This window comes from Episyrphus balteatus, chromosome 4 (genome assembly GCF_945859705.1).
Source record: "Episyrphus balteatus chromosome 4, idEpiBalt1.1, whole genome shotgun sequence".
In the NCBI taxonomy this organism is placed as follows: Eukaryota; Metazoa; Arthropoda; class Insecta; order Diptera; family Syrphidae; genus Episyrphus; species Episyrphus balteatus.
This window is the reverse complement of record NC_079137.1, coordinates 26,159,322-26,173,349: the sequence shown is the minus strand read 5'-3', so window position 1 is coordinate 26,173,349 and position 14,028 is coordinate 26,159,322. Positions and strand designations below refer to the sequence as shown.

At 29.7% G+C, this 14,028-nt stretch overlaps 1 long non-coding RNA gene across 1 annotated transcript; it reads left to right on the top strand.

Moving 5' to 3' along the window:
• Positions 1-1,276: 1,276 nt before the first annotated feature.
• LOC129920171 (uncharacterized) lies at positions 1,277-1,807 on the top strand. Its single transcript, XR_008773203.1, has 2 exons — positions 1,277-1,394; positions 1,452-1,807. It is a non-coding gene; the product is annotated as an uncharacterized LOC129920171 (long non-coding RNA).
• Positions 1,808-14,028: the final 12,221 nt, after the last annotated feature.

Here is a 14,028-nt window from a genome sequence, read left to right as displayed (position 1 = left end):
AAATTAAACTCTGTCTGTCGGTAGTGCGAAGTCCGAACACCATTTATAGAAAAGAACAAAATTGTAAACAACAGGGGTGTCTTTTACCCCCCCCCCCCCCACCCGTTCAGCCGGGAGGGACAATTTCCTTTAAAATCGACGGTTACACCAACAATAACGTGATGTACCTTTTTGCAAAGCCAAAAACAATGCCTTTTACTATGTTTTTAAATAAAGCTGTTTAATAGACTAGGTTTTGGAGAATTAGTTTTCAAAATCAATATTTTGAAAAAAAAAAGTGAAAAATAAATTTCGAACTTATTTTCTTCTAAATTGTAAGTAATTAAGTACTAATATAAGTCGTGTTTTATTGGTAACTTCTTAATTAGCTCAGTAAAAAGGAGATGGGGCAAAATTATATGGGACCTGGGCCATGAGCGTACATTAATGAGACTAGTCTTAAAATGAAACTGAAGGTTAGTTTATTCAATCTATGAATTTTTTTTCAAATCGTAAGTCAGGGTCTTGAGATACAAGGCTCCAAAGTTCGTTCTGATAACCCTTACAACTCCCTTTTAAATGCAAATATGTATCATGAGAGCTACAAGAGGTATATTGATGTTTTTGATGTCAAATGAAAGGTTGTTAAGTACTATGTAGTTAAAGACTTTACAAAACGAAGAAAAAAAATCGTTCCAAGAAATATATTTTAAACTTAAACTGAAATAAGAGTGGATTTATCGAAAATCTTCTTTAGTATGTATTTTGTAATCTAGTTTATGTAAACAAGAGTGTAGCCCAGAGTTCTTCACAAGAAATTATAGTTTTTGTGTCTCTCTAACATAATTTGGTCAAATAAACAAGCTTCTAATCCGCATTCTAAAAAATTAAAACAGTTTTATAACTACACCTGTGTGTTGATTGTAAGCATATTTAAATTGAAAATAAATAAATATTTTGAACAAAAATCGATTTTTTTAAATAACATTTTACTTTTCTTTATTTGTTCACCGTTTCTTTGTTTTTGTGTAATATGTTTTTTATATTGTTTAAAAGGCACTTAAACAACCTTTCATTTGACATCAAAAACATCAATATACCACTTGTAGTTCTCATGATATTTGCATATAAAAGGGACAAGAGTTATCAGAACGAACTTTGGAGCCTTGTATCTCAAGACCCTGACTTACGATTTGAAAAAAAATTCATAGATTGAATATACTAACCTTCAGCTTCATTTTGAGACTAGTCTCATTAATGTACGCTCATGGCCCAAAAACGCCCCATCTCCTTTGCACGGGAAACAACAACAAATGATTACTAAGGATAAATAGAAGTTTTTTATTTGTTGGTTTGCAGAGAAATTTTTTGTCTAAAGCCTTCAACAATAAAGGATTTATTATAAATAAATGAAAGTAATCGTGTGTTGGTATTAACAGCAGAAAATTTTTACTCAGTAACTTTACTTACAGCACACTTGCAGGAGGAATTGGGCTTTTTAGCAATCTGTCTTTGTCTGTTTCCTTTCTACCATAACTGTTTATTAAAGAAGAACAAGAAAAAAAAACAACCAATCAAATCAAATCGGAGAAAAACAAAAGGTTTTTTTTTGAAACTGACGTTGGCTAAAAAGCCCAATAGGGATATTTTTTGGTATTCAGTAGATTTCCAGGGAAATTTTAATGAAGTGCGTTCAGATATGTATTAGAAGTAGGTAGTGCATTCAGAGACAGGGCCTTAGCCCATGACGCCAACCAGCCCTGTGTGCATGTATAATTTTGTTCAGTTTGTAATAAATACCACTCTGTGGTGTGCTCATTTTTTCCAATCCTCAAATGGTTTCAGAGACGGATGCTTTTCAAGCATTGTTAAATACTTTTTTCCTGAATATATGCACATCCTTGTCGGTTCACACCGAGACTGGGAATTTGCTTGGGGCGGGTATTGGATGACTTTCCGTATAATACTATACGTCTTGCTTCATGGGTAGGTATGTTTTATTATTATTTTTTTTTTCAAAGCTTTTGTCATAATTTTTTTTTTCAAAATCCTTATCCCACACAGAAAATTAAAAAAAAATTGATTTTTACATTAGTGAAACGATATCTTTTAAATGCGTACTTTTTAAGGATGAGATAAATACATATTTACAACTTGAATTCACAATCAAATGAAGAGTACTAATATATTTCGTCTCCAACAAAATAACCAAACATTTAAAAAATGAATTACTATTGAATTAAACTATTTATTCAATGATTAAAACATACATAATGTAGGTACCTACGAGTATATACCTACCCCATAAGAATATATAAAAAAATAACCAAACACGAAGGAATACATCAATATTTTTTTAATTAATCTCTACGGTTTTAACATATCTTTTGAATCATTTTGATGCCACCACCTGAAACCGAAATGGTAGATATTTAGAAATAAGGTGTTATATTGAATATGTTTACAAAATTACTTGTTTTCATACTTTTGGGATTTAAAAGAAAGGTGTCGTCAACTTTGAGTAGGTAAAATCACCAAAGTTGAAAAAATGGTACCCACTTGTTTAAAATCACGTATGTAGGTAGTATAACGAATAGCTCTTGCGCTTGATATTCAAGGACTTGTCTCTAGAGTTAGAAATGCGAATCAATTGGAATCCAAACAAAACAACTGCAAATGTATAAAAAGGAACGGTTTTCAGTGCCACTCTAAAACATTTCGCTTGCTTTGATATCCTCCTTCCATCGTGTCATGGTTACCACAATATATGCAGGAAAGGTTCTTCCGACTGTTGCCGGAGTTTATGGAATCTTTCAATACTGGAGAGCGTTTGCGATGAAAATCTGGTTTATATTGTTTTCCTGTGGCATCATCGTCGTACAGCGATGTGTCACATGTATCTACTATTCTCTGAAACTCAGAAGCGCTGCTGTTTTCCTCTGAGAGTTTGGCTGTTGATAGAGTCGAGTCTATAACAGGAGAAAGTGTTGGTAGTAGGAAGGTGGTGGTATTAGCATAATACTTTTATTGTTCATTAAATTGGGGTGTTGGGAGAAGCATGTTGAGGATTCAACTGTTATTGTGTGATGGAAAAAAACATCTGACGACAGGAATTTATGTAGGTATGTGTATATGAGTAGGTATATTAAACACAGGTCCATCATACAGCTTATAAGCGGAAATCCTTTTTTTGGCAAGCAAGACTCAGAAAATGCGACAGGATTGTTGGTATGCTTGGTTTATTTTCAATTTTGGAATTACTATAATCGTATTATCTGATTGTTGGATAAAACTGGCTGTCTGATATGGTGAGGTATTTGAAAAAGTGAGGGGAAAGAGAATACCATCGATATTTTACAATCTAAAATAATTATTGTAGAAGAATAACAATTTATAGTACCGTTAGCTCAGCCATTAAAAATGCACAAAAAATACATGAATAAATTAGTAAATCAATGTTAAAACTAGAAAACCAACTTGAGTAGGTATTTAGTAATAGTATGACCCAAGAATTATTTTCAATGCACATAAGTGAACTAAGAAACCTAAAAAACTAATACATATTAAAACCCCAAAATTTCACAAGTAATAGAGGAGAGTATGGCATTTTTGAACACGGGTACATTTGAACACTGCATATAACATTTTAGTTTATCAATCTTTTTTAGAAGTTATTCGATATTTGAACCCGTCAACACCATATCCATAAATGTCAATGACTTTCCTTGGTTATCTCAGCTGGCTTTCAGATTTATAGTTGGAAGTTGATTTTTATAGTGGTTTTGTATTAGGTATTTCAGTTAATAATTTTTGTTAATGTTTAATAAAATCACGGTGAATATTTGAATGAATATATTAATGTTAACCCTTTCGAACCCAAGCTATGAAAATCAATATTAAAAAAATGTTTTTTTCGGTGTTATCGCGTCAAAAACATCACAACTAAGAAATATGAATAGCAAAAAGTTATTTTCCAAAATAATAATTAGCAAAACTAATGTGTTTTTCTCATGTTACATGTAACATGCACTGCCTATGACCACCAAAAAAAGTCGGAGAACTGAGAAAATTACTTTTTATGAAACTATAATGTATGCTACTTCTTCTAAGCAAAAAAACAAAACACTTTCTGCATTAACATTTTTTATATCTTTTTTTCAAAATTATGACCATATATAAAAAAAATTTTTTTTGCAAAAAAAATGTGAATTTCAGTCACTTCTCGATAAAAAAAATTAAAGGTATGATATTTGACTAACTTTTTGTAATAATCCAGTAACTAGGAATTATTATCTTTCAATTAAGCCGTCGTAACCTAAAAAATTGTTTAATTTAATATTTTTTTTTTACGAATTAAAAAAAAAAAATGTTACATGAGAGTAACGCTGGGTCCGAAAGGGTTGAGTATTTATTCAACATTTTATGTCGTTTACACAGTTGGGGAAGTTTAGAAAAAGTGTGTTGGGGCACTTTTGAACATGTTCAAAACGCCCCCAGCAGCTTGCATTAGACATTTTAAGGAAACTTTAATGTGTTTCATTTAATAAATCGTAATGTTCTTATAAAAAGAATAATAAAACTAGCTAGGAAATATTTTTATTATTGAAGACTAAAAAAAAAATGACTGAATTTTTCAAGTACTACGAGTACTAGACTGATCTCGATGAGAACTCGATTATTTACGGCTTGAGCGGTACAGAAATTAAAGTCAAGCTGCTTACACCAATTAAAGCTCCTGGTACATGAAGAACATCGACTTTGTTAAAATTTGCATGTTATGTCTAGAAATATAGGTTGATTACAAAATAAATCTATTTCACTCTGATAAGCATAAATGGTATGAATTCCATTTTTCTAAGTTATGTTTTAAATGAATTTTTCTTGTTTTTTTTTCAACTAATAAATGAGATAAGTGATAACTATAGTTCAAATTTTAAGGTTATTTTTTCTGAGTTTTTATTATTTTTTGGTTCCATGAATTTGATATAATTATCAATTTTAAGTTTGTGTATGTTCTTATTAAAAAACTAATAAAAACTTGAGTGTTATTTATTCATTACAACGAAACTAATACTGCTGTTCTAAAGTTCCCCTTCCATGTTCAAAGCTGCCCCATACATGGGGCACATTTAAACATAAGAGCCTTTATTGGTTAAACATCAAAATTTAATTATAATTATTTAGTTTACTAACATTGAACAGTAACATTGAACTTCAAATAACGGTTGGTTACCGTTATTTGAAGTTCAATGTTACTGTTCAATGTTAGTAAACTTTACAGATCGCGAAAACGAACATATTTCGTTCATCTCGAGATATCTCTAATGATATTGTTTAAAAAAAAAAAACATGTAACGCTGCAAATAAGGCCGTACTTTTGAAATAAGAAAAATACTTTTTGGGCCGTTATTAACAGTACTTGCCAATAACCAATTTCGTAATGGCTGATTTTCTCATAAACGACACAACCGATTCGAATGAAAATGTTTATATAAAAATGTTTTAAACTGATATTAAAATTAAGAAAACTTTTATAAAATATTAATTACAACAAATTAAATGGTCAAAACTTTGAAGGCCAAAACTTTTTAAAGTAATGTTTTGTTTTGAATATTAATTTTTTATTAATTTTAAATTTCTTAAAAAATATCGTTCATAAATTTTTAAAAAACTTCAATATTCAAAGCAACTTTTAACATAACAGCAAATACATAAGCGAAAAAAAATTATTAGGTATAGGTACTCATTTAAGTGTTTTCTGGAATAAAATGATATGAAAATGAAAAAAAAAACTTACAAAACGAAAAAATTGGGTTTGATGCAAAATTGCGGAGAAACGGTTGTCCGCAGAAAAAAAGTTTTGTGGCAAACTATAAAACTGTAATAAATTCTTAATTGGTTGTAAAAAAAATCTTTCGAATCAGACGTAGCTTGACTTATAAAGATAGTTTGTTGAAAAGAGAGCAAAAATCATAAAACTTGTCATAACTGGAAAACTAGACGAAAACGAGAAAATTACCTCATGGTTTTCATTTGTTACGAGTTGTTGTTTTTATTTAATGTCAAGTTGTTAACAAATAACATGAGCTTTGAACCTAATAAAAATTGCGATGCAAATTGTGTAGAAACTTAAAATTAACGAGTGAAGGAGCAAGTTTGGTTTTTGGTAAGCAGTGGTTTACTTTATTTTTTATTAATTAATTTTTGGTGCTTTGTAAAGTTATTTTATGTTGCTAGTGGTATATAAAAACGGATAATTGACACTTTTTTGCAATATTTTAAGTCTAAACAAATTTTTAAGCTTTTTAAGATAATAAAAACGTAGTACTTACTTAAAGTAAAAGATGAAAGTAAATACTATAAATTCTAGTAAAAGGTAAAATTCATTGCATATACTTAATTTCGTATGCATAAAAATAAGTACCAAATTCTTATGCCTTATTCCGTGACCTTTCTTTATTAAATAAATTTTATTTTAGAAGATAAAATTTAAAAATAAGTACCTGTACCTGCTAGGCAAATACTTTTAGTATATACTGAATTTATCCAAGTAAATACTAGAATTCACCCAAAAATGATAGTAAATACTTTTTTTTAGTTTATTTGTATTCGTTTGGTGTTTACAAATAAATTGTTTTGTAAGTTTACGTTAATCCCTTATAAATTTACTGTTTCTAAATTGAAAGTTGTGAACATTTGTTCGTGCTATTTTGTGAGTCAAAAGTAAATCAGCAGCAGAGCTGAGTAGCAATACGAAAGGTTCTCCAATAAGCCAAATGCACTTAGCTTTTGTTCGAATTTTAAATAAGTGCATAATGTAGGTACTTATGAGTAAGTCACAGCAACCCTCAATTAAAAAAGCTAAGGCGGAGGCTATAAAAATATTTATTAATGAATACATATCTGAAACTGGGGCGACATTAAACGAAGAACCACAAGAACCAAAGTAATTTTTCTGAAGGTTTTTTGAGTGAACTCGAATCTGAAGTCAGAAAAAATTGATTTGCCTCCGTTTTTTAAATATTACCGTTATAAAATTACCAAAAAACGTAATTTTGGCCGTTTTTAATGCTATATTTTTCTGTGACGTAATTTATTACAAACAAATTTCTAACAGTTCCTATGAGAACTTATTTTTCTTCCAAAAACTTTTTAAATCTTTTTTTTTTAAATTAACCAAAAAAAAAACCTAACTTTATTTAAAGTTTAAGTCACTGGTCAACAAGATTTTTGCCACAATAACCAAAATATACTTTTCTGAAGGTTTTTGGGGTGGTGAGGTTGAATCCGAAATCAGGAAAATTCTATTAGCATCTGTTTTTGAAATATCTACATTTTTTTATAACGGTAATATTTCAAGAACGGAGGCTAATAGAATTTTTCAGGTTTCGGATTCGACCTCAGCAACCCAAAAACTTTCAGAAAAGTATATTTTAGTTATTGTGACAAAAAAAAAATAAATTTGGTTGACCAGTACTGTCTTTGAGCTAAAGACTTATTTAATCTTAAGATATCGCGGGTAATCAAAGAGATATCGGAAATATTTAACGAGTTTTTGAAAGAAGGAAGCTCTTCTTCTTTGTTTGTAATGAATTACCTCTTGTGGCAAAAACCTTGTTGACCAGTATTTTTATTTTACTGGAAATTACTTACCAATAAAGTGTTCCCTTAACCAATCCACATTTTCCCTTTCAAAACGATAAAGTTGTTTAAAATTTGATTCAAAACCCGGTCTTCGATCTTTATAGACTTTTTGGGAATTTAATACGTACAGATTCTGCCATTTGGAAAAAAAAATTAACAACCCTATTTTAATAAATATCAAGAACCGATTGCCTCAAAATGTGACTTAATACTGCTATTCATTATTTCCACGGCTTCATATACGGTGTTAAAATAAAATAAAATGCACGACTGGGTCGCACGAACTTGCTCTTAGAGTTAAAGTTGCTTAAATTTTTAAGACTTTTTATATAGAAATTTGAAAAAAAAAAATCGTTTTTTTTTAAATAAAATAAAATCTGAAATCAAATTGCCCTCCAAAACAAGTATGCAATTTTGATTGATAGATTAAGATGCTTTTTTAGACAAAAAATTTTCAAAATCGTTAGAGCCGTTTTAAAAAAAAAATAATTTTTTGAAAAAAAGGTTTTAAAATAAAATTGGTATGCCATTTTGTAGAAATCAATAATCAACATCTTAATGCAAAATTTCAAAAAAATTCAATGTCCCGTTTTCGAAAATTTGATTTTTTAAATAAAAAATTATCAAAAATAATTTTTTCGGAAATTTTATTTTTGGTTTATATTTAAATTACAATAGTCGGAAAAAGTATTTTGACAAAATGAACATTTTTCTAACTGATGCGAATAACCTGTAATGGTTAAATATAAAATAAGGAAGTTGACGGTTATTTAAGGGGGGAAATCCCTCTGGGCGACAGCTTTGTCAATAATTTTTTTTGGAAAACTGAAAGCATTTATTGAAATTTGGGAAAGTATGTGATATTATTGACATTATAAAGTATTGATACAATTTTTTTGAAGTACAAAAAAAAACAAAATGGAGGCTCTACAGCTCTTTAAAGTTGACGCCTCGAGTTTGCGCCGTGCAATATCCAGGTCCAGAAAATTATTTATATTCAAAAAAGAAATTTTTTTCCAATAAAATATATTTATACGCATTGCATGAACCTAAATTTAGTAAAAAAAAGTGTAAAATAAAAATTAGAGACCAAAAAAAACGAAAAAACACAATGTTTTTTTATAAACAAATTGTTAAAAAAAATATTTATTGTAAAAATTTTGTTGAACTTTTAGGTTCATGCAATGGCCAATAAATTAAAGAGTAATTTGCAATTTATTTTAAGTCGATAGCTTCATTAGTTTTTGAGTTACGTTGCACGGCGCGGAAATAAGCGCGTTTTGAGGAAAAGCGTTTAAAGTTTTCGTTTTCGTACTGAGGTAGGTTCAATGGGCATGGGTTTCGGGACTATCTTGGGGCATTTGAGGCTCCATTTAAGGCTTAGACTACTGAAAATAGTTTCTTCGGTTGATAAATGAATTTATAAGGCAAAAAAAAAAATTAATGCAAAAATAAAAATTCCAGAGGGATTTCCCCCCTTAATAAGTATATTATGGTGAATCTCAGGATGGTCAATGTCAGTCATATAGTTGGTATTATGCTTCGAGGCTGCATTTTTTGTATAAAAAGTGCTAATTTCTGAGTGAAAAAAGTATTTTGACAAACGTTCTTTTTCAATGTTGGTAAGTTAAGGTAATGCATTTTACGTGTTTCAAGCACGTATAAAACTGACCAATTTGTTTAAAAGTGGGCAAAACGGTGGAACTTAACATTGAAATTAGTGCATCTTTTGTTGCATATCATTATTTCGGTGTGTCTGTTAAAAAAATCTGTGAAGAACTGAATTTATCGCGGGAAACTATTACCAAATATGAAAACACAAACATTTAATTATACTATTTAAAAATTACCACAAATGGACAAAAAATGAAAAAATGCACTAAAAATAATGGACGCATTTTGAAAAATTCACTTTAAATCGCGGATTGACTCCAAAAAGTCTGGTTTTGGAAATGCCATTCTTTCATCAAAAACTTTGCTAACAAAATTACATTTCGCATTGAGCTATAAGAAAACAATTTTGCCATATTTATGGGAAGATAATACAGTATAAAACAAAAATTGAAAAAAACTGAATTCTCAAAGGAAAATATTGGTAAGCTTCTTTAATTCAAAAACAAAGTTTTATGGACCACATTCCCACAAATTTCTATCTCAATGATAGGTGAAACGCAAAGGAACTGTTAAAGCTCCGTAAAAATTTGGTCAAGTTTGTTCCAGAAGCAAAAAGCACAACAACATGTCCCTTTGAGAATTAAATTTTTTATGAGGTTAATACTGTATTATCTTCCCATCGTCTTCCAATCGTCTTCTTCGAGCTCAATGCGAAGGGTACTTTTGCTAACAAAGTATTAACAAAGTTTTTGATGAAAGAATGACATTTCCAAATCCAGACTTTTTGGAGTCAATCCACGATTTAAAGTGAATTCCTGTTTTTTAGTGCATTTTTTTCATTTTTTGTCCATTGGTGGTAAATTTTGCATAGTATAATCATATTTTTGTGTTTTCATATTTGGTAATTTGTAGTATCCCGATAAATTCAGTTCTTCAAAGATTTTTTTAACAGACACATGGATTGTCTCACACGGGTCGTTTGAACGCGACACTACTCGAAGTGTCTTGCAATCCATATGTTTTGATGCAGAAATAATCCTTGGGGTCTAAATAGTAAGAAAAAAGCTTTTTTAAAATTTTCTATCGAGCTATTCGTTTTTTATGAGCTTAATAAATTATGAAAAAACGTACTTTTACGTACACACGTTTTTGTTAATAACTCTGTTAATAATAATGGTAGAAACTCAAATAATGGCTCTATTTTTAGAAGAAATATCCCTCTTTTGAACGGCATTTCAATCAAATTAGTGGCATTTTTAGATCTTCAGATATTCGAATCGAAGTCCGTTCATTTTTTCTGCCCAATTCAATTTCACTAATCAAAAAGTTTGTTTTTATAGAACTCAGGCTATACTTTTCTAATGGTTTTTCGTATGCTGAACTCGAATCCGAAGTCAAAAAAATTCCATCACATCAAGTTTTTGAGATATTACCGTTATAAAATCAAAAATACCCTTTTTTAACAGTTTTTGAGGTTATGTCATCTTGCGTGATAATTTTTTTTAATTACATTTGTAGCGGTTTCTTAAAGAACTAGTTTCTTCTTTTAAAATCCGTTTAAATCATTTTGATATCGCTTTTCTTCTCCGAGAAATCCTAAAATCAATTCAACATGTTTGGTGCATATTCTCTATGAAAAAAAATCTTATGTTCGTTTGGGTTTCATGGCAAATCGCAAAAAATATTTGCATTCCTTTAAGTTTTTTGGTAAGTTTATGGGTAAGAAAATTTGGACTAACCAAAAAACCATGACATTGCGATGGTAGAGAGTGCCATAAAAGTGGGTCCCGGAAGTCCGTCTGTCTGTAAACGAAGCTACAGCCTCAACGGATGGACCGATTAATGTGAAACTTGGTATGTAGCGTTATTTAACAACTCTCCAGAGGGGTTTTTGGAATTAATTTTTTTGGACCAAAGATAACGGTACTTGTCATATACCGATTTTAGTAAAATTGAAATATCACGAAAACGGCTCCAACGATTTTGTTTAAAAAATTCAAATGTTAGTTTTGAGCTAAGGTCTATCTTTTAATGAAAAAAAATTTTTTTGAAAATCTTTATTAACGGTACCTGCCATAGAACGGTTTTTTTAAATCCGATTATCTCCGAAACCGCTTATTCGATTTCAACGAAACTTTTTGTGAAGAAGCATTTATATACAATAGTCGGAAAAAGTATTTTGACAAAATGAACATTTCTCTAACTGATGAGTTTTTGAAAGAAGGAAGCTCTTCTTCTTTGTTTGTAATGAATTACCTCTTGTGGCAAAAACCTTGTTGACCAGTATTTTTATTTTACTGGAAATTACTTACCAATAAAGTGTTCCCTTAACCAATCCACATTTTCCCTTTCAAAACGATAAAGTTGTTTAAAATTTGATTCAAAACCCGGTCTTCGATCTTTATAGACTTTTTGGGAATTTAATACGTACAGATTCTGCCATTTGGAAAAAAAAATTAACAACCCTATTTTAATAAATATCAAGAACCGATTGCCTCAAAATGTGACTTAATACTGCTATTCATTATTTCCACGGCTTCATATACGGTGTTAAAATAAAATAAAATGCACGACTGGGTCGCACGAACTTGCTCTTAGAGTTAAAGTTGCTTAAATTTTTAAGACTTTTTATATAGAAATTTGAAAAAAAAAAATCGTTTTTTTTTTAAATAAAATAAAATCTGAAATCAAATTGCCCTCCAAAACAAGTATGCAATTTTGATTGATAGATTAAGATGCTTTTTTAGACAAAAAATTTTCAAAATCGTTAGAGCCGTTTTAAAAAAAAAATAATTTTTTGAAAAAAAGGTTTTAAAATAAAATTGGTATGCCATTTTGTAGAAATCAATAATCAACATCTTAATGCAAAATTTCAAAAAAATTCAATGTCCCGTTTTCGAAAATTTGATTTTTTAAATAAAAAATTATCAAAAATAATTTTTTCGGAAATTTTATTTTTGGTTTATATTTAAATTACAATAGTCGGAAAAAGTATTTTGACAAAATGAACATTTTTCTAACTGATGCGAATAACCTGTAATGGTTAAATATAAAATAAGGAAGTTGACGGTTATTTAAGGGGGGAAATCCCTCTGGGCGACAGCTTTGTCAATAATTTTTTTTGGAAAACTGAAAGCATTTATTGAAATTTGGGAAAGTATGTGATATTATTGACATTATAAAGTATTGATACAATTTTTTTGAAGTACAAAAAAAAAACAAAATGGAGGCTCTACAGCTCTTTAAAGTTGACGCCTCGAGTTTGCGCCGTGCAATATCCAGGTCCAGAAAATTATTTATATTCAAAAAAGAAATTTTTTTCCAATAAAATATATTTATACGCATTGCATGAACCTAAATTTAGTAAAAAAAAGTGTAAAATAAAAATTAGAGACCAAAAAAACGAAAAAACACAATGTTTTTTTATAAACAAATTGTTAAAAAAAATATTTATTGTAAAAATTTTGTTGAACTTTTAGGTTCATGCAATGGCCAATAAATTAAAGAGTAATTTGCAATTTATTTTAAGTCGATAGCTTCATTAGTTTTTGAGTTACGTTGCACGGCGCGGAAATAAGCGCGTTTTGAGGAAAAGCGTTTAAAGTTTTCGTTTTCGTACTGAGGTAGGTTCAATGGGCATGGGTTTCGGGACTATCTTGGGGCATTTGAGGCTCCATTTAAGGCTTAGACTACTGAAAATAGTTTCTTCGGTTGATAAATGAATTTATAAGGCAAAAAAAAAAATTAATGCAAAAATAAAAATTCCAGAGGGATTTCCCCCCTTAATAAGTATATTATGGTGAATCTCAGGATGGTCAATGTCAGTCATATAGTTGGTATTATGCTTCGAGGCTGCATTTTTTGTATAAAAAGTGCTAATTTCTGAGTGAAAAAAGTATTTTGACAAACGTTCTTTTTCAATGTTGGTAAGTTAAGGTAATGCATTTTACGTGTTTCAAGCACGTATAAAACTGACCAATTTGTTTAAAAGTGGGCAAAACGGTGGAACTTAACATTGAAATTAGTGCATCTTTTGTTGCATATCATTATTTCGGTGTGTCTGTTAAAAAAATCTGTGAAGAACTGAATTTATCGCGGGAAACTATTACCAAATATGAAAACACAAACATTTAATTATACTATTTAAAAATTACCACAAATGGACAAAAAATGAAAAAATGCACTAAAAATAATGGACGCATTTTGAAAAATTCACTTTAAATCGCGGATTGACTCCAAAAAGTCTGGTTTTGGAAATGCCATTCTTTCATCAAAAACTTTGCTAACAAAATTACATTTCGCATTGAGCTATAAGAAAACAATTTTGCCATATTTATGGGAAGATAATACAGTATAAAACAAAAATTGAAAAAAACTGAATTCTCAAAGGAAAATATTGGTAAGCTTCTTTAATTCAAAAACAAAGTTTTATGGACCACATTCCCACAAATTTCTATCTCAATGATAGGTGAAACGCAAAGGAACTGTTAAAGCTCCGTAAAAATTTGGTCAAGTTTGTTCCAGAAGCAAAAAGCACAACAACATGTCCCTTTGAGAATTAAATTTTTTATGAGGTTAATACTGTATTATCTTCCCATCGTCTTCCAATCGTCTTCTTCGAGCTCAATGCGAAGGGTACTTTTGCTAACAAAGTATTAACAAAGTTTTTGATGAAAGAATGACATTTCCAAATCCAGACTTTTTGGAGTCAATCCACGATTTAAAGTGAATTCCTGTTTTTTAGTGCATTTTTTTCATTTTTTGTCCATTGGTGGTAAATTTTGCATAGTA